Source organism: Dendrobates tinctorius, unplaced genomic scaffold (genome assembly GCF_039654945.1).
Source record: "Dendrobates tinctorius isolate UK_male_01 unplaced genomic scaffold, ASM3965494v1 ptg000367l, whole genome shotgun sequence".
In the NCBI taxonomy this organism is placed as follows: Eukaryota; Metazoa; Chordata; class Amphibia; order Anura; family Dendrobatidae; genus Dendrobates; species Dendrobates tinctorius.
Genome location: NW_027362033.1, coordinates 1,239,032 through 1,262,008, shown reverse-complemented (window position 1 = coordinate 1,262,008; position 22,977 = coordinate 1,239,032). Strand labels below are relative to the sequence as shown.

Below are 22,977 nucleotides of genomic sequence, written 5' to 3'. Positions count from 1 at the left end.
CGTTATACCGGGAGCAGGAGATTATAGTGTTATAATGAGTCCGGAGCGTTATACCGGGTGCAGGAGATTATAGTGTTATAATGAGTCCGGAGCGTTATATCGGGAGCAGGAGATTATAGTGTTATAACGAGTCTGGAGCGTTATACCGGGAGCAGGAGATTATAGTGTTATGAGTCCTGAGCACTATACCGTGAGCAGGAGATTATAGTGTTATAACGAGTCCGGAGCGTTATACCGGGAGCGAGAGATTATAGTGTTATAACGAGTCCGGAGCGTTATATCGGGAGCGAGAGATTATAGTGTTATGAGTCCTGAGCATTATACCGTGAGCAGGAGATTATAGTGTTATAATGAGTCCGGAGCGTTATACCGGGAGCATGAGATTATAGTGTTATAATGAGTCCGGAGCGTCATACCGGGAGCAGGAGTTTATAGTGTTATAATGAGTCCGGAGCAATATACTAGGAGCAGGAGATTATAGTGTTATAATGAGTCCAGAGCATTATACCGGGAGCAGGAGATTATAGTGTTATAATGAGTCCGGAGCGCTATATCGGGAGCAGATTATAGTGTTATAATGAGTCCGGAGCGCTATATCGGGAGCAGGAGATTATAGTGTTATAATGAGTCCAGAGCGTTATACCAGGAGCAGGAGATTATAGTGTTATAATGAGTCCGGAGCGTTATACCGGGAGCAGGAGATTATAGTGTTATAATGAGTCCGGAGCGTAATACCGGGAGCAGGAGATTATAGTGTTATAATGAGTCCGGAGCATTATACCGGGAGCAGGAGATTATAGTGTTATGAGTCCGGAGCGTCATACCGGGAGCAGGAGATTATAGTGTTATAATGAGTCAGGAGCGTTATACCGGGAGCAGGAGTTTATAGTGTTATAATGAGTCCGGAGCATTATACCGGGAGCAGGAGATTATAGTGTTATAATGGAGTCTGGAGTGTTATATCGGGAGCAGGAGATTATAGTGTTATAATGAGTCCAGAGCGTTATACCAGGAGCAGGAGATTATAGTGTTATAATGAGTCCGGAGCGTTATCCCGGGAGCAAGAGATTATAGTGTTATAATGAGTCCGGAGTGTTATATCGGGAGCAGGAGATTATAGTGTTATAATGAGTCCGGAGCAGGAGATTATAGTGTTATAATGAGTCCGGAGCATTATACCGGGAGCAGGAGATTATAGTGTTATAATGAGTCCGGAGCGTTATACCGGGAGCAGGAGATTATAGTGTTATAATGAGTCCGGAGCGTTATACCAGGAGCAGGAGATTATAGTGTTATGAGTCAGGAGCGTTATATAGGGAGCAGGAGATTATAGTGTGATGAGTCCGGAGCGTTATACCAGGAGCAGGAAATTATAGTGTTATAATGAGTCAGGAGCGTTACATAGGGAGCAGGAGATTATAGTGTTATGAGTCCAGAGTGTTATACCGGGAGGAGATTATAGTGTTATAATGAGTCCGGAGAGTTATACCGGGAGCAGGAGATTATACTGTTATAATGAGTCCGGAGCATTATACCAGCAGCAGGAGATTATAGTGTTATAATGAGTCCGGAGCATTATATAGGGAGCAGGAGATTATAGTGTTATAATGAGTCCGGAGCGTTATACCAGGAGCAGGAGATTATAGTGTTATAATGAGTCCGGAGCGTTATACCGGGAGCAGGAGATTATAGTGTTATAATGAGTCCGGAGCGTTATACCAGGAGCAGGAGATTATAGTGTTATAATGAGTCCGGAGAGTTATACCGGGAGCAGGAGATTATAGTGTTATATTTAGTCCAGAGCGTTATACCGGGAGCAGGAGATTATAGTGTTATGAGTCCGGAGCGTTATACCGGGAGGAGATTATAGTGTTATAATGAGTCCGGAGCGTTATACCGGGAGGAGATTATAGTTATAATGAGTCCGGAGCGTTATACCAGGAGCAGGAGATTATAGTGTTATAATGAGTCCGGAGAGTTATACCGGGAGCAGGAGATTATAGTGTTATAATTAGTCCAGAGCGTTATACCGGGAGCAGGAGATTATAGTGTTATGAGTCCGGAGCGTTATACCGGGAGGGGATTATAGTGTTATAATGAGTCCGGAGCGTTATACCGGGAGGAGATTATAGTCATAATGAGTCCGGAGCGTTATACCGGGAGCAGGAGATTATAGTGTTATAATGAGTCCAGAGCGTTATACTGGGAGCAGGAGATTATAGTGTTATAATGAGTCCGGAGCGTTATACCGAGAGGAGATTATAGTGTTATAATGAGTCCGGAGCGTTATATCGGGAGCAGGAGATTAGTGTTATAATGAGTCCGGAGCGTTATACCAGGAGCAGGAGATTATAGTGTTATAATGAGTCCGGAGCGTTATACCGGGAGCAGGAGATTATAGTGTTATAATGAGTCCGGAGCGTTATACCGGGAGCAGGAGATTATAGTGTTATAATGAGTCCGGAGCGTTATACCGGGAGCAGGAGATTATAGTGTTATAATTAGTCCAGAGCGTTATACCGGGAGCAGGAGATTATAGTGTTATGAGTCCGGAGCGTTATACCGGGAGGAGATTATAGTGTTATAATGAGTCCGGAGCGTTATACCGGGAGGAGATTATAGTCATAATGAGTCCGGAGCATTATACCGGGAGCAGGAGATTATAGTGTTATAATGAGTCCAGAGCGTTATACTGGGAGCAGGAGATTATAGTGTTATAATGAGTCCGGAGCGTTATACCGAGAGGAGATTATAGTGTTATGAGTCCGGAGCGTTATATCGGGAGCAGGAGATTAGTGTTATAATGAGTCCGGAGCGTTATTCCGGGAGCAGGAGATTATAGTGTTATAATGAATCCGGAGCGTTATTCCGGGAGCAGGAGATTATAGTGTTATAATGAGTCCGGAGCGTTATACCGGGAGCAGTTTAGTGTTATAATGACTTTATCTGGGGGGCACTGACCAGGGTGAGGGGTGTTATTTCGGGGTCCCCTATATACACACATATAAGGTCCCGCTTGCTGCTGTCCTGTGTCCACGTCCTTCTCCTCTTCTCTTCCTCTCCAGCACTTTCCTTCCGCCTCTTGCCTGTCCCTCCTGCTCAAAGACCACCATTCATAGCCAGCCCCCCTCCCCCGCCATATATTAACCCCTCACACACCGCGCGCCTTCAATTACATTACATACAGCCGGCGCCATCCCAATCATAGAAATCCCAAATATTCCCAGGAATTGCAAGAGTAATACGGAGTAACAGGAGGAGTGTGTATATATATATATACACACACAGCCACAATAGGAGAGGATATACAGAGTAACAGGAGGGGATATACAGAGTAATAAGAGGGGAGGATATACAGAGTAATAAGAGGGGATATACAGAGTAATAAGAGGGGATATACAGAGTAATAGGAGGGGATATACAGAGTAATAGGAGGGGATATACAGAGTAACAGGAGGGGATATACAGAGTAACAGGAGGGGATATACAGAGTAACAGGAGGGGATATACAGAGTAATAGGAGGGGATATACAGAGTAACAGGAGGGGATATACAGAGTAATAAGAGGGGAGGATATACAGAGTAATAAGAGGGGAGGATATACAGAGTAATAAGAGGGGATATACAGAGTAATAGGAGGGGATATACAGAGTAATAGGAGGGGATATACAGAGTAACAGGAGGGGATATACAGAGTAACAGGAGGGGATATACAGAGTAATAAGAGGGGAGGATATACAGAGTAATAAGAGGGGAGGATATACAGAGTAATAAGAGGGGATATACAGAGTAATAGGAGGGGATATACAGAGTAATAGGAGGGGATATACAGAGTAACAGGAGGGGATATACAGAGTAACAGGAGGGGATATACAGAGTAACAGGAGGGGATATACAGAGTAATAGGAGGGGATATACAGAGTAACAGGAGGGGATATACAGAGTAATAGGAGGGGATATACAGAGTAACAGGAGGGGATATACAGAGTAATAGGAGGGGATATACAGAGTAACAGGAGGGGATATACAGAGTAACAGGAGGGGATATACAGAGTAATAGGAGGGGATATACAGAGTAACAGGAGGGGATATACAGAGTAACAGGAGGGGGTATACAGAGTAACAGGAGGGGATATACAGAGTAACAAGAGGGGATATACAGAGTAATAAGAGGGGATATACAGAGTAATAGGAGGGGATATACAGAGTAATAGGAGGGGATATACAGAGTAACAGGAGGGGATATACAGAGTAACAGGAGGGGATATACAGAGTAACAGGAGGGGATATACAGAGTAATAAGAGGGGATATACAGAGTAACAGGAGGGGATATACAGAGTAACAAGAGGGGACATACAGAGTAATAAGAGGGGATATAATAAGAGGGGATATACAGAGTAACAGGAGGGGATATAGAGCAATAGGGGGGGTTATACAGACTAATAGGAGGGGATATACAGAGTAACAGGAGGGGATATACAGAGTAACAAGAGGGGATATAGAGCAATAGGAGGGGATATACAGAGTAATAGGAGGGGATATACAGAATAACAGGACGGGATATACAGAGTAACAGGAGGGGATATACAGAGTAACAGGAGGGGATATACAGAGTAACAGGAGGGGATATACAGAGTAATAAGAGGGGATATAGAGCAATAGGAGGGGATATACAGAGTAACAGGAGGGGATATACAGAGTAACAGGAGGGGATATACAGAGTAATAAGAGGGGATATAGAGCAATAGGAGGGGATATACAGAGTAACAGGACGGGATATACAGAGTAACAGGAGGAGATATACAGAGTAACAAGAGGGGATATACAGAGTAACAGGAGGGGATATACAGAGTAATAGGAGGGGATATACAGAATAACAGGACGGGATATACAGAGTAACAGGAGGGGATATACAGAGTAACAGGAGGGGATATACAGAGTAACAGGAGGGGATATACAGAGTAATAAGAGGGGATATAGAGCAATAGGAGGGGATATACAGAGTAACAGGAGGGGATATACAGAGTAACAGGAGGGGATATACAGAGTAATAAGAGGGGATATAGAGCAATAGGAGGGGATATACAGAGTAACAGGACGGGATATACAGAGTAACAGGAGGAGATATACAGAGTAACAAGAGGGGATATACAGAGTAACAGGAGGGGATATACAGAATAACAGGACGGGATATACAGAATAACAGGACGGGATATACAGAGTAACAGGAGGAGATATACAGAGTAACAAGAGGGGATATACAGAGTAATAGGAGGGGATATACAGAATAACAGGACGGGATATACAGAGTAACAGGAGGAGATATACAGAGTAACAAGAGGGGATATACAGAGTAACAGGAGGGGATATACAGAGTAATAGGAGGGGATATACAGAATAACAGGACGGGATATACAGAGTAACAGGAGGGGATATACAGAGTAACAGGAGGAGATATACAGAGTAACAAGAGGGGATATACAGAGTAATAGGAGGGGATATACAGAATAACAGGACGGGATATACAGAGTAACAGGAGGGGATATACAGAGTAACAAGAGGGGATATACAGAGTAACAGGAGGGGATATACAGAGTAATAAGAGGGGATATAGAGCAATAGGAGGGGATATACAGAGTAATAGGAGGGGATATACAGAATAACAGGACGGGATATACAGAGTAACAGGAGGGGATATACAGAGTAACAGGAGGGGATATACAGAGTAACAAGAGGGGACATACAGAGTAATAAGAGGGGATATAATAAGAGGGGATATACAGAGTAACAGGAGGGGATATAGAGCAATAGGGGGGGTTATACAGACTAATAGGAGGGGATATACAGAGTAACAGGAGGGGATATACAGAGTAACAAGAGGGGATATAGAGCAATAGGAGGGGATATACAGAGTAATAGAAGGGGATATACAGAATAACAGGACGGGATATACAGAGTAACAGGAGGGGATATACAGAGTAACAGGAGGGGATATACAGAGTAATAAGAGGGGATATAGAGCAATAGGAGGGGATATACAGAGTAACAGGAGGGGATATACAGAGTAACAGGAGGGGATATACAGAGTAATAAGAGGGGATATAGAGCAATAGGAGGGGATATACAGAGTAACAGGACGGGATATACAGAGTAACAGGAGGAGATATACAGAGTAACAAGAGGGGATATACAGAGTAACAAGAGGGGATATACAGAATAACAGGACGGGATATACAGAGTAACAGGAGGAGATATACAGAGTAACAAGAGGGGATATACAGAGTAACAGGAGGGGATATACAGAGTAATAGGAGGGGATATACAGAATAACAGGACGGGATATACAGAGTAACAGGAGGGGATATACAGAGTAACAGGAGGGGATATACAGAGTAATAAGAGGGGATATAGAGCAATAGGAGGGGATATACAGAGTAACAGGAGGGGATATACAGAGTAACAGGAGGGGATATACAGAGTAACAGGAGGGGATATACAGAGTAATAAGAGGGGATATAGAGCAATAGGAGGGGATATAAAGAGTAACAGGAGGGGATATACAGAGTAACAGGAGGGGATATACAGAGTAACAAGAGGGGATATACAGAGTAATAGGAGGGGATATACAGAATAACAGGACGGGATATACAGAGTAACAGGAGGAGATATACAGAGTAACAAGAGGGGATATACAGAGTAACAGGAGGGGATATACAGAGTAATAGGAGGGGATATACAGAATAACAGGACGGGATATACAGAGTAACAGGAGGGGATATACAGAGTAACAGGAGGAGATATACAGAGTAACAAGAGGGGATATACAGAGTAACAGGAGGGGATATACAGAGTAATAGGAGGGGATATACAGAATAACAGGACGGGATATACAGAGTAACAGGAGGGGATATACAGAGTAACAGGAGGGGATATACAGAGTAACAAGAGGGGATATACAGAGTAACAGGAGGGGATAAAGAGCAATAGGAGGGGATATACAGAGTAATAGGAGGGGATATACAGAGTAATAGGAGGGGATATACAGAATAACAGGACGGGATATACAGAGTAACAGGAGGGGATATGCAGAGTAATAAGAGGGGATATAGAGCAATAGGAGGGGATATACAGAGTAACAAGAGGGGACATACAGAGTAATAAGAGGGGATATAATAAGAGGGGATATACAGAGTAACAGGAGGGGATATAGAGCAATAGGGGGGGTTATACAGACTAATAGGAGGGGATATACAGAGTAACAGGAGGGGATATACAGAGTAATAAGAGGGGAGGATATATAGAGTAACAGGAGGGGATATACAGAGTAATAAGAGGGGATATAGAGCAATAGGGGGGGTTATACAGAGTAATAGGAGGGGATATACAGAATAACAGGACGGGATATACAGAGTAACAGGAGGGGATATACAGAGTAACAAGAGGGGATATACAGAGTAACAGGAGGGGACATACAGAGTAATAAGAGGGGATATACAGAGTAACAGGAGGGGATATAGAGCAATAGGGGGGGTTATACAGACTAATAGGAGGGGATATACAGAGTAATAGGAGGGGATATACAGAATAACAGGACGGGATATATAGAGTAACAGGAGGGGATATACAGAGTAACAAGAGGGGATATACAGAGTAATAGGAGGGGATATACAGAGTAATAGGAGGGGATATACAGAATAACAGGACGGGATATACAGAGTAACAGGAGGGGATATACAGAGTAATAGGAGGGGATATACAGAATAACAGGACGGGATATACAGAGTAACAGGAGGGGATATACAGAGTAACAGGAGGAGATATACAGAGTAACAAGAGGGGATATACAGAGTAACAGGAGGGGATATACAGAGTAATAGGAGGGGATATACAGAATAACAGGACGGGATATACAGAGTAACAGGAGGGGATATACAGAGTAACAAGAGGGGATATACAGAGTAACAGGAGGGGATATACAGAGTAATAAGAGGGGATATAGAGCAATAGGAGGGGATATACAGAGTAATAGGAGGGGATATACAGAATAACAGGACGGGATATACAGAGTAACAGGAGGGGATATACAGAGTAATAAGAGGGGATATAGAGCAATAGGAGGGGATATACAGAGTAACAAGAGGGGACATACAGAGTAATAAGAGGGGATATAATAAGAGGGGATATACAGAGTAACAGGAGGGGATATAGAGCAATAGGGGGGGTTATACAGACTAATAGGAGGGGATATACAGAGTAACAGGAGGGGATATACAGAGTAACAAGAGGGGATATAGAGCAATAGGAGGGGATATACAGAGTAATAGGAGGGGATATACAGAATAACAGGACGGGATATACAGAGTAACAGGAGGGGATATACAGAGTAACAGGAGGGGATATACAGAGTAATAAGAGGGGATATAGAGCAATAGGAGGGGATATACAGAGTAACAGGAGGGGATATACAGAGTAACAGGAGGGGATATACAGAGTAATAAGAGGGGATATAGAGCAATAGGAGGGGATATACAGAGTAACAGGAGGAGATATACAGAGTAACAAGAGGGGATATACAGAGTAACAAGAGGGGATATACAGAATAACAGGACGGGATATACAGAGTAACAGGAGGAGATATACAGAGTAACAAGAGGGGATATACAGAGTAACAGGAGGGGATATACAGAGTAATAGGAGGGGATATACAGAATAACAGGACGGGATATACAGAGTAACAGGAGGGGATATACAGAGTAACAGGAGGGGATATACAGAGTAATAAGAGGGGATATAGAGCAATAGGAGGGGATATACAGAGTAACAGGAGGGGATATACAGAGTAACAGGAGGGGATATACAGAGTAATAAGAGGGGATATAGAGCAATAGGAGGGGATATACAGAGTAACAGGAGGGGATATACAGAGTAACAGGAGGGGATATACAGAGTAATAAGAGGGGATATAGAGCAATAGGAGGGGATATACAGAGTAACAGGACGGGATATACAGAGTAACAGGAGGAGATATACAGAGTAACAAGAGGGGATATACAGAGTAATAGGAGGGGATATACAGAATAACAGGACGGGATATACAGAGTAACAGGAGGAGATATACAGAGTAACAAGAGGGGATATACAGAGTAACAGGAGGGGATATACAGAGTAATAGGAGGGGATATACAGAAGAACAGGACGGGATATACAGAGTAACAGGAGGGGATATACAGAGTAACAGGAGGAGATATACAGAGTAACAAGAGGGGATATACAGAGTAACAGGAGGGGATATACAGAGTAATAGGAGGGGATATACAGAATAACAGGACGGGATATACAGAGTAACAGGAGGGGATATACAGAGTAACAGGAGGGGATATACAGAGTAACAGGAGGGGATATACAGAGTAACAGGAGGGGATATACAGAGTAATAAGAGGGGATATAGAGCAATAGGAGGGGATATACAGAGTAATAGGAGGGGATATACAGAATAACAGGACGGGATATACAGAGTAACAGGAGGGGATATACAGAGTAATAAGAGGGGATATAGAGCAATAGGAGGGGATATACAGAGTAACAAGAGGGGACATACAGAGTAATAAGAGGGGATATAATAAGAGGGGATATACAGAGTAACAGGAGGGGATATAGAGCAATAGGGGGGGTTATACAGACTAATAGGAGGGGATATACAGAGTAACAGGAGGGGATATACAGAGTAACAGGAGGGGATATACAGAGTAATAAGAGGGGATATAGAGCAATAGGAGGGGATATACAGAGTAACAGGAGGAGATATACAGAGTAACAAGAGGGGATATACAGAGTAACAAGAGGGGATATACAGAATAACAGGACGGGATATACAGAGTAACAGGAGGAGATATACAGAGTAACAAGAGGGGATATACAGAGTAACAGGAGGGGATATACAGAGTAATAGGAGGGGATATACAGAATAACAGGACGGGATATACAGAGTAACAGGAGGGGATATACAGAGTAACAGGAGGGGATATACAGAGTAATAAGAGGGGATATAGAGCAATAGGAGGGGATATACAGAGTAACAGGAGGGGATATACAGAGTAACAGGAGGGGATATACAGAGTAATAAGAGGGGATATAGAGCAATAGGAGGGGATATACAGAGTAACAGGAGGGGATATACAGAGTAACAGGAGGGGATATACAGAGTAATAAGAGGGGATATAGAGCAATAGGAGGGGATATACAGAGTAACAGGACGGGATATACAGAGTAACAGGAGGAGATATACAGAGTAACAAGAGGGGATATACAGAGTAATAGGAGGGGATATACAGAATAACAGGACGGGATATACAGAGTAACAGGAGGAGATATACAGAGTAACAAGAGGGGATATACAGAGTAACAGGAGGGGATATACAGAGTAATAGGAGGGGATATACAGAAGAACAGGACGGGATATACAGAGTAACAGGAGGGGATATACAGAGTAACAGGAGGAGATATACAGAGTAACAAGAGGGGATATACAGAGTAACAGGAGGGGATATACAGAGTAATAGGAGGGGATATACAGAATAACAGGACGGGATATACAGAGTAACAGGAGGGGATATACAGAGTAACAGGAGGGGATATACAGAGTAACAGGAGGGGATATACAGAGTAACAGGAGGGGATATACAGAGTAATAAGAGGGGATATAGAGCAATAGGAGGGGATATACAGAGTAATAGGAGGGGATATACAGAATAACAGGACGGGATATACAGAGTAACAGGAGGGGATATACAGAGTAATAAGAGGGGATATAGAGCAATAGGAGGGGATATACAGAGTAACAAGAGGGGACATACAGAGTAATAAGAGGGGATATAATAAGAGGGGATATACAGAGTAACAGGAGGGGATATAGAGCAATAGGGGGGGTTATACAGACTAATAGGAGGGGATATACAGAGTAACAGGAGGGGATATACAGAGTAACAGGAGGGGATATACAGAGTAATAAGAGGGGATATAGAGCAATAGGAGGGGATATACAGAGTAACAGGAGGAGATATACAGAGTAACAAGAGGGGATATACAGAGTAACAAGAGGGGATATACAGAATAACAGGACGGGATATACAGAGTAACAGGAGGAGATATACAGAGTAACAAGAGGGGATATACAGAGTAACAGGAGGGGATATACAGAGTAATAGGAGGGGATATACAGAATAACAGGACGGGATATACAGAGTAACAGGAGGGGATATACAGAGTAACAGGAGGGGATATACAGAGTAATAAGAGGGGATATAGAGCAATAGGAGGGGATATACAGAGTAACAGGAGGGGATATACAGAGTAACAGGAGGGGATATACAGAGTAATAAGAGGGGATATAGAGCAATAGGAGGGGATATACAGAGTAACAGGAGGGGATATACAGAGTAACAGGAGGGGATATACAGAGTAATAAGAGGGGATATAGAGCAATAGGAGGGGATATACAGAGTAACAGGACGGGATATACAGAGTAACAGGAGGAGATATACAGAGTAACAAGAGGGGATATACAGAGTAATAGGAGGGGATATACAGAATAACAGGACGGGATATACAGAGTAACAGGAGGAGATATACAGAGTAACAAGAGGGGATATACAGAGTAACAGGAGGGGATATACAGAGTAATAGGAGGGGATATACAGAAGAACAGGACGGGATATACAGAGTAACAGGAGGGGATATACAGAGTAACAGGAGGAGATATACAGAGTAACAAGAGGGGATATACAGAGTAACAGGAGGGGATATACAGAGTAATAGGAGGGGATATACAGAATAACAGGACGGGATATACAGAGTAACAGGAGGGGATATACAGAGTAACAGGAGGGGATATACAGAGTAACAGGAGGGGATATACAGAGTAACAGGAGGGGATATACAGAGTAATAAGAGGGGATATAGAGCAATAGGAGGGGATATACAGAGTAATAGGAGGGGATATACAGAATAACAGGACGGGATATACAGAGTAACAGGAGGGGATATACAGAGTAATAAGAGGGGATATAGAGCAATAGGAGGGGATATACAGAGTAACAAGAGGGGACATACAGAGTAATAAGAGGGGATATAATAAGAGGGGATATACAGAGTAACAGGAGGGGATATAGAGCAATAGGGGGGGTTATACAGACTAATAGGAGGGGATATACAGAGTAACAGGAGGGGATATACAGAGTAACAAGAGGGGATATACAGAGTAATAAGAGGGGAGGATATATAGAGTAACAGGAGGGGATATACAGAGTAATAAGAGGGGATATAGAGCAATAGGGGGGGTTATACAGAGTAATAGGAGGGGATATACAGAATAACAGGACGGGATATACAGAGTAACAGGAGGGGATATACAGAGTAACAAGAGGGGATATACAGAGTAACAAGAGGGGACATACAGAGTAATAAGAGGGGATATACAGAGTAACAGGAGGGGATATACAGAGTAATAAGAGGGGATATACAGAGTTATAGGAGGGGATATACAGAGTAATAAGAGGGGATATACAGAGTAACAGGAGGGGATATACAGAGTAATAAGAGGGGATATACAGAGTAATAAGAGGGGATATACAGAACAGGACGGGATATACAGAGTAATAAGAGGGGATATACAGAGTAATAGGAGGGGATATACAGAGTAACAAGAGGGGATATACAGAGTAACAGGAGGGGATATACAGAGTAACAGGAGGGGATATACAGAGTAATAAGAGGGGATATACAGAGTAATAGGAGGGGATATACAGAGTAACAGGAGGGGATATACAGAGTAACAGGAGGGGATATACAGAGTAACAGGAGGGGATATACAGAGTAACAGGAGGGGATATACAGAGTAACAGGAGGGGATATACAGAGTAACAGGAGGGGATATACAGAGTAACAGGAGGGGATATACAGAGTAATAAGAGGGATATACAGAGTAATAGGAGGGGATATACACATTAACAGGAGGGGATATAGAGTAATAGGAGGGGATATACAGAATAATAGGAGGGGATATACAGAGTAACAGGAGGGGGTATACAGAGTAACAGGAGGGGATATACAGAGTAATAAGAGGGGATATACAGAGTAATAAGAGGGGATATACAGAGTAATAAGAGGGGATATACAGAGTAACAGGAGGGGATATACAGAGTAACAGGAGCGGATATACAGACTAACAGGATGGGATATACAGAGTAACAAGAGGGGATATACAGAGTAATAGGAGAGGATATACAGAGTAACAGGAGGGGATATACAGAGTAACAGGAGGAGATATAAAGAGTAACAGGAGGGGATATACAGAGTAATAGAAGGGGATATACAGAGTAACAGGAGGGGGTATACAGAGTAACAGGAGGGGGCATACAGAGTAACAGGAGGGGACATACAGAGTAACAGGAGATGATATACAGAGTAACAGGAGGGGATATACAGAGTATCAGGAGGGAATATACAGAGTAATAGGAGGGGATATACACATTAACAGGAGGGGATATAGAGAGTAATAGGAGGGGATATACAGAGTAATAGGAGGGGATATACAGAGTAACAGGAGAAGATATACAGAGTAACAGGAGGGGGTATGCAGAGTAACAGGAGGGGGTATGCAGAGTAACAGGAGGGGGTATGCAGAGTAACAGGAGGGGATATACAAAGTAACAGGACGGGATATACAGAATAATAGGAGGGTACATACAGAGTAACAGGAGGGGATATACAGAGTAATAGAATGGGATATGCAGAGTAATAGGAGAAGATATACAGAGTAACAGGAGGGGATATACAGAGTATCAGGAGGGAATATACAGAGTAATAGGAGGGGATATACACATTAACAGGAGGGGATATACACATTAACAGGAGGGGATATAGAGAGTAATAGGAGGGGATATACAGATTAATAGGAGGGGATATACAGAGTAATAGGAGGGGATATAAAGAGTAACAGGAGGGGATATACAGAGTAACAGGAGGGGATATACAGAGTAACAGGAGGGGATATACAGAGTAACAGGAGGGGGTATGCAGAGTAACAGGAGGGGGTATGCAGAGTAACAGGAGGGGATATACAGAATAATAGGAGGGGATATACAGAGTAATAGGAGATGATATACAGAGTAATAGGAGGGGACATACAGAGTAACAGGAGGGGATATACAGAGTAATAGGAGGGGATATATAGAGTAATAGGAGGGGATATGCAGAGTAATAGGAGGAGAGGATATACAGAGTAACAGGAGGGGATATACAAAGTAATAGGAGGGGATATACAGAGTAACAGGAGGGGATATACAGAGTAACAGGAGGGGATATACAGAGTAACAGGAGGGGATATACAGAGTAACAGGAGGGGATATACAGAGTAACAGGAGGGGATATACAGAGTAACAGGAGGGGGTATACAGAGTAACAGGAGGGGGTATACAGAGTAACAGGAGGGGGTATACAGAGTAACAGGAGGGGATATACAGAGTAACAGGAGGGGATATACAGAGAAATAGGAGAGGATATAGAGAGTAATAGGAGGGGATATACAGAGTAATAGGAGGGGATATACAGAGTAACAGGAGGGGATATACAGAGTAACAGGAGGGGATATACAGAGTAACAGGAGGGGACATACAGAGTAACAAGAGGGGATATAAAAAGTAATAGGTGTTATATAGAGTAATAGGAGGGGATATGCAGAGTTATAGGAGGGGACATACAGAGTAACAGGAGGGGACATACAGAGTAATAGGAGGGGATATACAGAGTAACAGGAGGAGGGGATATAAATAGTAATAGGAGGGGTTATATAGAGTAATAGGAGGGGATATGCAGAGTTATAGGAGGGGAGAATATACAGAGTAACAAGAGGGGTATACAGAGTAACAGGAGGGGCTATACCGAGAAATAGGAGATGATATACAGAGTAACAGGAGGGGATATAGAGAGTAACAGGAGGGGATATGCAGAGTAATAGGAGGGGATATATAGAGTAATAGGAGGGGATATACAGAGTAATAGGAGGGGATATGCTGAGTAATAGGAGGGGATATACACATTAGCAGGAGGGGATATAGAGAGTAATAGGAGGGGAGGATATACAGAGTAATAGGAGATGATATAGAGAGTAACAGGAGGGGATAGAGAGAGTAACAGGAGGGGACATACAGAGTAACAGGAGGGGATATACAGAGTAATAGGAGGGGATATACAGAGTAATAGGAGGGGATATACACATTAACAGGAGGGGATATAGAGAGTAATAGGAGGGGATATATAGAGTAATAGGAGGGGATATGCAGAGTAACAGGAGGGGATATGCAGAGTAACAGGAGGGGATATAGAGAGTAACAGGAGGGGATATAGAGAGTAACAGGAGGGAATATAGAGAGTAATAGGAGGGCATATATAGAGTAACAGGAGGGGATATAGAGTAATAGGAGGGGATATAGAGAGTAATAGGAGGGGATATAGAGAGTAATAGGAGGGCATATATAGAGTAACAGGAGGGGATATAGAGAGTAATAGGAGGGGAGGATATACAGAGTAATAGGAGATGATATAGAGAGTAACAGGAGGGGATAGAGAGAGTAACAGGAGGGGACATACAGAGTAACAGGAGGGGATATACAGAGTAATAGGAGGGGATATACAGAGTAACAGGAGGGGATATACACATTAACAGGAGGGGATATAGAGAGTAATAGGAGGGGATATATAGAGTAATAGGAGGGGATATGCAGAGTAACAGGTGGGGATATAGAGTAATAGGAGGGGATATGCAGAGTAACAGGAGGGGATATAGAGAGTAATAGGAGGGGATATAGAGAGTAATAGGAGGGGATATAGAGAGTAATAGGAGGGGATATATAGAGTAATAGGAGGGGATATAGAGAGTAATAGGAGGGCATATATAGAGTAACAGGAGGGGATATAGAGAGTAATAGGAGGGGATATATAGAGTAATAGGAGGGGAGGATATACAGAGTAATATTTCTGACTGAGTGCTGCTCCCAGACAATAAGCTCTGGCTTCAGTCTGCACATGAAACCTTCGGGAGAAATTTGTTTTCTTGTACCACGGGAAACTATCAAGGGCTGATTTTCAGGGTGGAGAAAGATCTCACAATCCTCTATCCACTCAACTACCAGAGGCTGTTTCTTTTTAGAGAGGTCAGTCAGGGGGTTTGCTAGGGATCTACAGTTGTGAACAGCCTTCCTATTGCAGTAACCTAGAACAATCACCTGTACTTTGGTCTTTAGGCCAGGCTGTGATGGTATCTACCTTCTCGCGCTCTGCCTTCCCCTCACCCACTATGTGTCTCACTCACTGAACCCTTGGCATGCCAATCTGATATTTCCAGGCTTGATTATCAGTACTGCGGTTTGGATCCACCTGAGACAGTGGGTGAGATGTTCTTCCCAGGTGGGATGAACACTGTTTAGTCATCAACGTAGGCTACTGCGGACCATTCAAGACCCTCAAGCAGCCAGTTACCCAAGCGTTGGACAATGGCAGGGGCATTCTTCATGTCAAAGAGCAGAACCATGGATTCATATGACCTGAAAGGTGTAATGACTGCAGACCGCTCCGAAGCTTCCTTGGACATTGGGGTCTGCCAGCACCCCTCATTAAAATCATTATTATTAAGTACTGGGCACCGATCGAGAACTCATCTATACAAGGTATCATGTTGGCATCGGAGACAGTGATGGCATCAACACTGACAAGGCAAAGGGTAACAATGTTCTGACCTTCTGACTTTCAGGCACCATATCTCACCATCCACCACTGCTGCTTAGAACGTGAGACCACCATCATTTTACAGGCAATCATCTTGGCGATCATACATTATTTGTTCTTATGATGTGATTATCTATGCAGATTCTTATGTCACTGCATTGTTTGTTTTGCTCCCAAAAATCTAAATTTAAATTTTTACTATTTTGTTAGTATTTTAAAATCCACCTTTGGCTTTTAATACTACATGAATCCTTCTGGGCACGCTCTAAGAGATCATATTCAAACATGTCTCACCTGAAATCTCATCTCAATTCTGTTCTACACGTTCCCAAAGTTTGTGCACACTGGTCTCCTCACTGGGGTCTGGATACTACTGTTTCTTCAACTCTACCCACAAGTGTTCAAGTGGGTTGAGTTCTGGGGATTGTGGGGACAATCCAACACCTCTACTTCAAGGTCATTGAACCACTTCTTTACCAATCTCTATGTATGCTTCGGGTCGTTGTTCAGTATTCATAGATTGGTACAGAAGTGGTGACACTATGTCGTCTTTTTCATTCCCATATTCAAGTGTATGAAGTAACTCATCTTGTACGATACTCACATACAGCTCAGCATTGAGACCACCATCGATCCTGGTCAAGTATCCGTCTTTGGCAGTGAAACAAAACCATATCATCAGGCTTCCCCCACTGAACTTGACAGTTCCTTTAATTTCTCGGGACTCTAGCTTCCTTTTTCCTGGTTTCCAGACCCATTTTCACCCATCAGAGTCTAGTCTATTGACTTTCATTCCATAGCTCCAAATCACCCGTTTCCAATCTTCAACTGCCCAGTTTTCATACTTTTTTTTGCAAGCTCAAGCGGATGCTTCTTATGATGATATTGAATTTGAGGCTTCTACATCCCTTTTTTCGGGCCACCATTCCAGAATTGTGTAACGCGCGTCGCAGGGTGCCTGCATGGATTTCTGTGATCTCATTATTATGAAGCATACGAGCCTCCTCCACTGCCGTGTTTCCAGAACTGATGGACCTTGTGATGAGCCGACTTGTTGACTCCGTTATTTTGCCCGTATTATTACAACTGTCATGGCGCTCACGTGATGCAGTGTGGCAATTTTCTTAGCCAGGAGACCGCCATTGATGAGCTGGATGATGTTGTTTCTCTTTTCTTAGGAAATCTTCTTCATGGCTACTCCCCGATTCGGACCAGTGACCTTTCACTGGGGAATCATCCTAATAACACACTGAGATATTAGGAAATGTGAGAACAGGTTGTGATTTGTAGTATTCAGGAAGAAAATGAATATTCCACCACCAGGATAAAAACAGTAACAATGCAGTGACATGACGATAATCTGCAGAACTAATCATATATGCTAAACAGCTGCAAGTCATTTATATATGAGACAAAAGATGATGTCTATAAAGTGATGGAAGTCTCACGATCAGAGCAGTAGTGGAGGGTGAGATATGGAGCCTGAAATTCAAAAGTTCAAAACATTGTCACCTTATTGCTCCTCAGTGTAGATTCCCGTAGTCCACAAAGAACTGGGTCTTCCAGTTTTTCTTGAGAATTAGACTCGCATCTGGTGTAATTCTTGTTTAATATCCTCCTTTACTCCTAAGGATACGCAACAGGTCGACTGCCTTTTGGGAGAATGGTCCCCAGTGTCCACATAGTAGACAGCTACCTGGGACCTTAGAGATGAAAGTGGCTCAGAGGGGGTGTAGTGTATCATGCAGCTGGGCCTTCTGGTCCACAAATAGCTGACAGTTGAACTGGGCCTTCAATGGCAGCCTTGACATCTACAAGAGCATCTATCTTCTCCCTTCTCGGGTAAAATGCGCACTGGCGGGGCACAGACATCCTTGTCATTATGGTCCTTCATCATATTCACATAGAAGGCTTTTTGCTTCTTCCTGGCTTGGTACATGGTGACCACATAATTATTATCATTGAGAACTGTATCAGCCCTTCCAAGCAGCCGGCAGATTATATTGGGTCATGGGGACCAGTACCGATACCTTCTGACCCATTTCATAACCTCACTCTCGGCATGGCGGTCGTACCACTACTTCTAGTTGCCTTGGGCCTGCACCAGGTTCTCCTGCACCAATCCAGACCATTTTTTTCTCAGAATTGCATGACAATGTCCACCACAGATTTTTACAGAGTTTCTAGCTCTCCTTCCCATGATTTCTTTATCAGATTGAGGGGTCAGCTATCCATGAGCTCAAATGGGGGAGAAGCTGGTGGAGGCCTGCGATACCACTCGGTAAGCAACAGGTGTGGGAGGTACCGATCTCAATCACCCCCTGAGACTAGATCAAAGTCTTGAGCATCTGCTTTAAGGTCCCATTAAATCGCTCACACAGACCATTAGTTTATGGATAGTAGGGACTACTAGAGGCACTGCATCAAGTGGGACATAAACTGGGTCCCCTGATCAGTGAACATCTCCTTGGGAAATCCTACACATGAAAATATATTTATCAGGGCATTGGCCTCCTTGTCTGACCAAAAGGAGGACAGTGCTATGGCCTCTGGGTACCGAATAGCATAATCTACCACTGTGAGGGTGAAACGCTTCCAGAAAACTGCTAGGTGTGACTAGAGGCCCAATAATGTCCACAGTAATCCTCTGGAAGGACTCATCAATGATGGAAAGGGAGTAAATTTGGGCAGATGTTCCAAATTCCCCTCCTTCAGGAAGGTGACATATGAATAGCACTAGTTGGTCATGTAAATGCCCAATTAAAGTTGCGGGAGAGTTTTGTTTTCATATTGAACTGCCATAAGGGTAGGTTCCCACGGTCAGGATTTGCTGCAGATTGGACGCTGCGTACATCCACAGAGTCAAACCTGCAGAGTCCAGATATTACAGCATTGTGGATGGGATTTCATAAAATCCCATCTCCACTTTGCATTCAGAGACGCCCGCGGCCTCCCTGCGTAAACGGACACGTGGTGCGTTTCTCCAGACCGCAGCATGCCTATTTATGTAGCGGAGACGCTCAGTCTCCGCAGTGTAAAATTACCCATAGACTATCATTACATGCGGTAAAACCGCATTATCTTTATAGTCACATGCGTAGTAAGTGCGAGAACGTAGCCTACTACGCATGTGTACTAATTTAAATAATGTCTTACCTTGTGCCACAGCCGGAAGTTCATGTCCACTGCAGTTCTCATGATGAGCTGAGCTGACCACGAGAACTGCCGTGCACGTGACCGCCAGGAATGGGGTTATCTCCATTCACTAGCCAAGTTCTCACGATCGTGCAGGTGACCACCGGGGGCCGAGTTATTTTCGGTGGTCATCTACAAGCTCCGCTGTGTCTGGATGTCAGGCTGGATGGTGGCATAATGCCACTGTTCAGCCAAAGGCATCCAGATGTAGCAGAGCTGGAGTCGTCGTGGGACAGTATGTATATCTCCTCAGCTGACAGGTATGGTATACTGTTGCTTTTTTATTTCCATTCTCTTCGAGGAGTCGAGGGCGTCGGTGAAATAAGTGATGCAGCAAGTATGGTTTATTAATTAAGAAGGGGTCGGTGTCAAGTTTTCAAATAAAGGACTTTATTCTGGCTGTGTCTTCATTTACCACACAACTATTGGATTAGTAATGGATGGGTGTCTTGTAGACGCTTCTCCATTACTAAGCCATGGGTTTGATGTCACCGGACGATACAAAGGTGACATAAACCCCACAAATATTATCCCACTTGCCAGCGCTACAGGGCAAGCGAGAAGAGCTGGGTAAAGTGCCACAATTGGTGCATTTTTGGATGTGTTAATTGTGTGTGGGGCGGCTGCGAGCTGCTATTTTTAGGCTGCTGAGGGCCAAAATCCATGGGCCTCACCAGCCTGAGAATACCAGGCTGCAGCTGCCTGCTTTTTCCTTGGCTGGTTAACAAATATAGGGGGCCCCCACACTTTTTTTTTTAAGGGGATCCCACTATTTTTGCTAACCATCCAAGGTAAGCAGACTGCTGCGGCCTGGTATTATCAGGCTGGTAAGGTTCATGCATATTGAATCCTTACCAGCCTGAAATACCGGTCCCAGTAGTCTGCTTTACTCTGGCTGGTTAACAAATAGAGGGGGATGCCACACTATTTTTTTAATTATTATTTATTTAAAAGGAGGGGACCTGTCTCTGCTTTCCGCCACTTCCTGTGTCATGTACGTCCGGCTATGTCACCATTAAGTAAATTAGTACACAGTGTAGTGAGCTGCGCTCCCACACTTAATACGCATGTGACTAGGAAGATAATGCGATTTTACTGCATCTAATGATAGTGAATGGGTAATTTACGCTGCGGAGACGGAGCATCTCCACTACATAACTTGACATGCTGCCGTCTGGAAAGACACGCCGCATGTCAGTCTCTGCGGGTGAGCCACGGCTATCGGTGCACGCATAGTGGGCATGATATTTCTTGAACTCCCATCCACTATGCTGTAACAGCTGGATGCTGCAGGTTGCACATTGCTGATGTACGGAGCGTCCAACCTGCAGCGTTTACTGACCGTGGGAACATTCCCCAATATGTCTACAAACAGGAAATCATTTTTTTTCCTTCCCAGAAGCCAACTTTCAATTAGCTTTATTTCAAGTGACAAAAAAATGCATGCAATGAAAAACGCATAAAAAACGTCTGCGTCAAACCTGAGCAAATACTGAGCCATTCCTGATCGACGAGCAGGAACCTAATCCCTGCCTTTCCCTGGAGATAAGCCCTGCATAGGAAAGGACAGGATAGACACTAGTCAATCCCCACTACCACTAAAGACAGCTGGGGTTGACAAACAAGGGGAACACTTCTCTTGAGAAGTCTCAGAGATGTAACACAGACGTCGTCCAGCAACACCAAAGAGGAAGATAGTTGACCGCTATAGCTTCAAGCCTCAGCAAGGGAAAATGGAAATATCATCAGCAACTCCCAGCAGTAAACTGGGAGTCTATAACACCTAGGTCCAGGTGTGTCAATTAGAGGTGGAGAAAGGTTGCCACTGGGTCAAAGAGTCAGAAGGATTAAGAAGGTGCCTGCAAAGCCAAATGCAGAGAACTTCTGCAGCCAGATGCAATGCGACTGTCTGCAGCCTCTGATACGCCCGTGAAACCACCGCAGCTATGTATGGAGGCCCTTGGCTGGTTGGGTCACCCTGAATCTATAAGAGGATGGCCACACCATAAAAGATCTCTAGGGTTTTATCAGTTCCCAGACTATTACATGTTGCCTTATTACTATCAGACAAGGTTATGACATCAGCCGATTCCACCTGATGACACCTCACCGCATCATTATCAGACATCTTCACAGTGGAGCAGGGTGAGCACAGATCACATTATTAGGCATTACCACAGAGACTGATAACACACGGTGACACCATCGTCCCAGATCACCACTAACTTTACTCCCCTTCCAGTATCCCAGTCAAGGTAAATCCGTGCCATCAGCAGCACAGAGTGTGGGTAGTGAAGGTGAGGATGATGAAGTGGATAGTGATGATGATGATGGAGGTCTAGATAGTGATGATGAGGCTCATGGTGTGGATACTGGATAGTAATGATGATGTGGATAGTAATGAGGATGATGGTGTAAACAGTGATGATTAAGATGGTATGGATAGTGATGATGATGGTGTGAATAATGATGGTGTGGATAGTAATGATGACGATGATGGTGTGGATAGTAATGATGACGATGATGGTGTGAATAGTGATGATGATGTTGATGATGGTGTGGATAGTAATGATAGTGGTGTGACTAGTGAAGATGGTAATGTGGAAAGTAATGATGATGGTGTGACTAGTGATGATGCTGGCGTGACTAGTGATGATGCTGGTGTGGATAGTAATGATGGGGATAACAATGATGGTGTGGATAGTGATGATGATGGCGTTGCAAAGTGATGTGTATTATTATTATTATTTATTTATTTATTTATTTATATAGCCCCATTGGTTCCATGGTGCTGTACATGAGAAGGGGGGTTACATACAAATTACAGATATCACTTACAGTAACCTAACAATCACAGACTGATACAGAGGGAGAGGACCCTGCCCTTTCGGGCTTACATTCTTCGGTGTTGGTTGAGGTGATATCACTGGTAGTGACATAGTAACATAGTTAGTAAGGCCGAAAAAAGCCCTGTGTCCATCCAGTTCAGCCTATAAAACTCT

General features: G+C 43.6%; 1 protein-coding gene across 3 annotated transcripts in view; it reads right to left on the bottom strand.

Annotated features, from left to right (window-relative positions):
* Positions 1–22,977, bottom strand: part of RTKN (rhotekin) — a 91,663-nt gene that overhangs the window by 46,065 nt on the left and 22,621 nt on the right. Inside the window, exon 1 of one of the 3 annotated variants that reach the window (XM_073562792.1) lies at positions 3,003–3,178. The exons of the other annotated variants lie outside the window; for them this stretch is intronic. The gene's annotated coding sequence lies outside the window, so the exon portion shown is untranslated. Of the gene's footprint in view, positions 1–3,002; positions 3,179–22,977 lie in introns of those variants that run through there. 3 annotated transcript variants of the gene reach the window in all.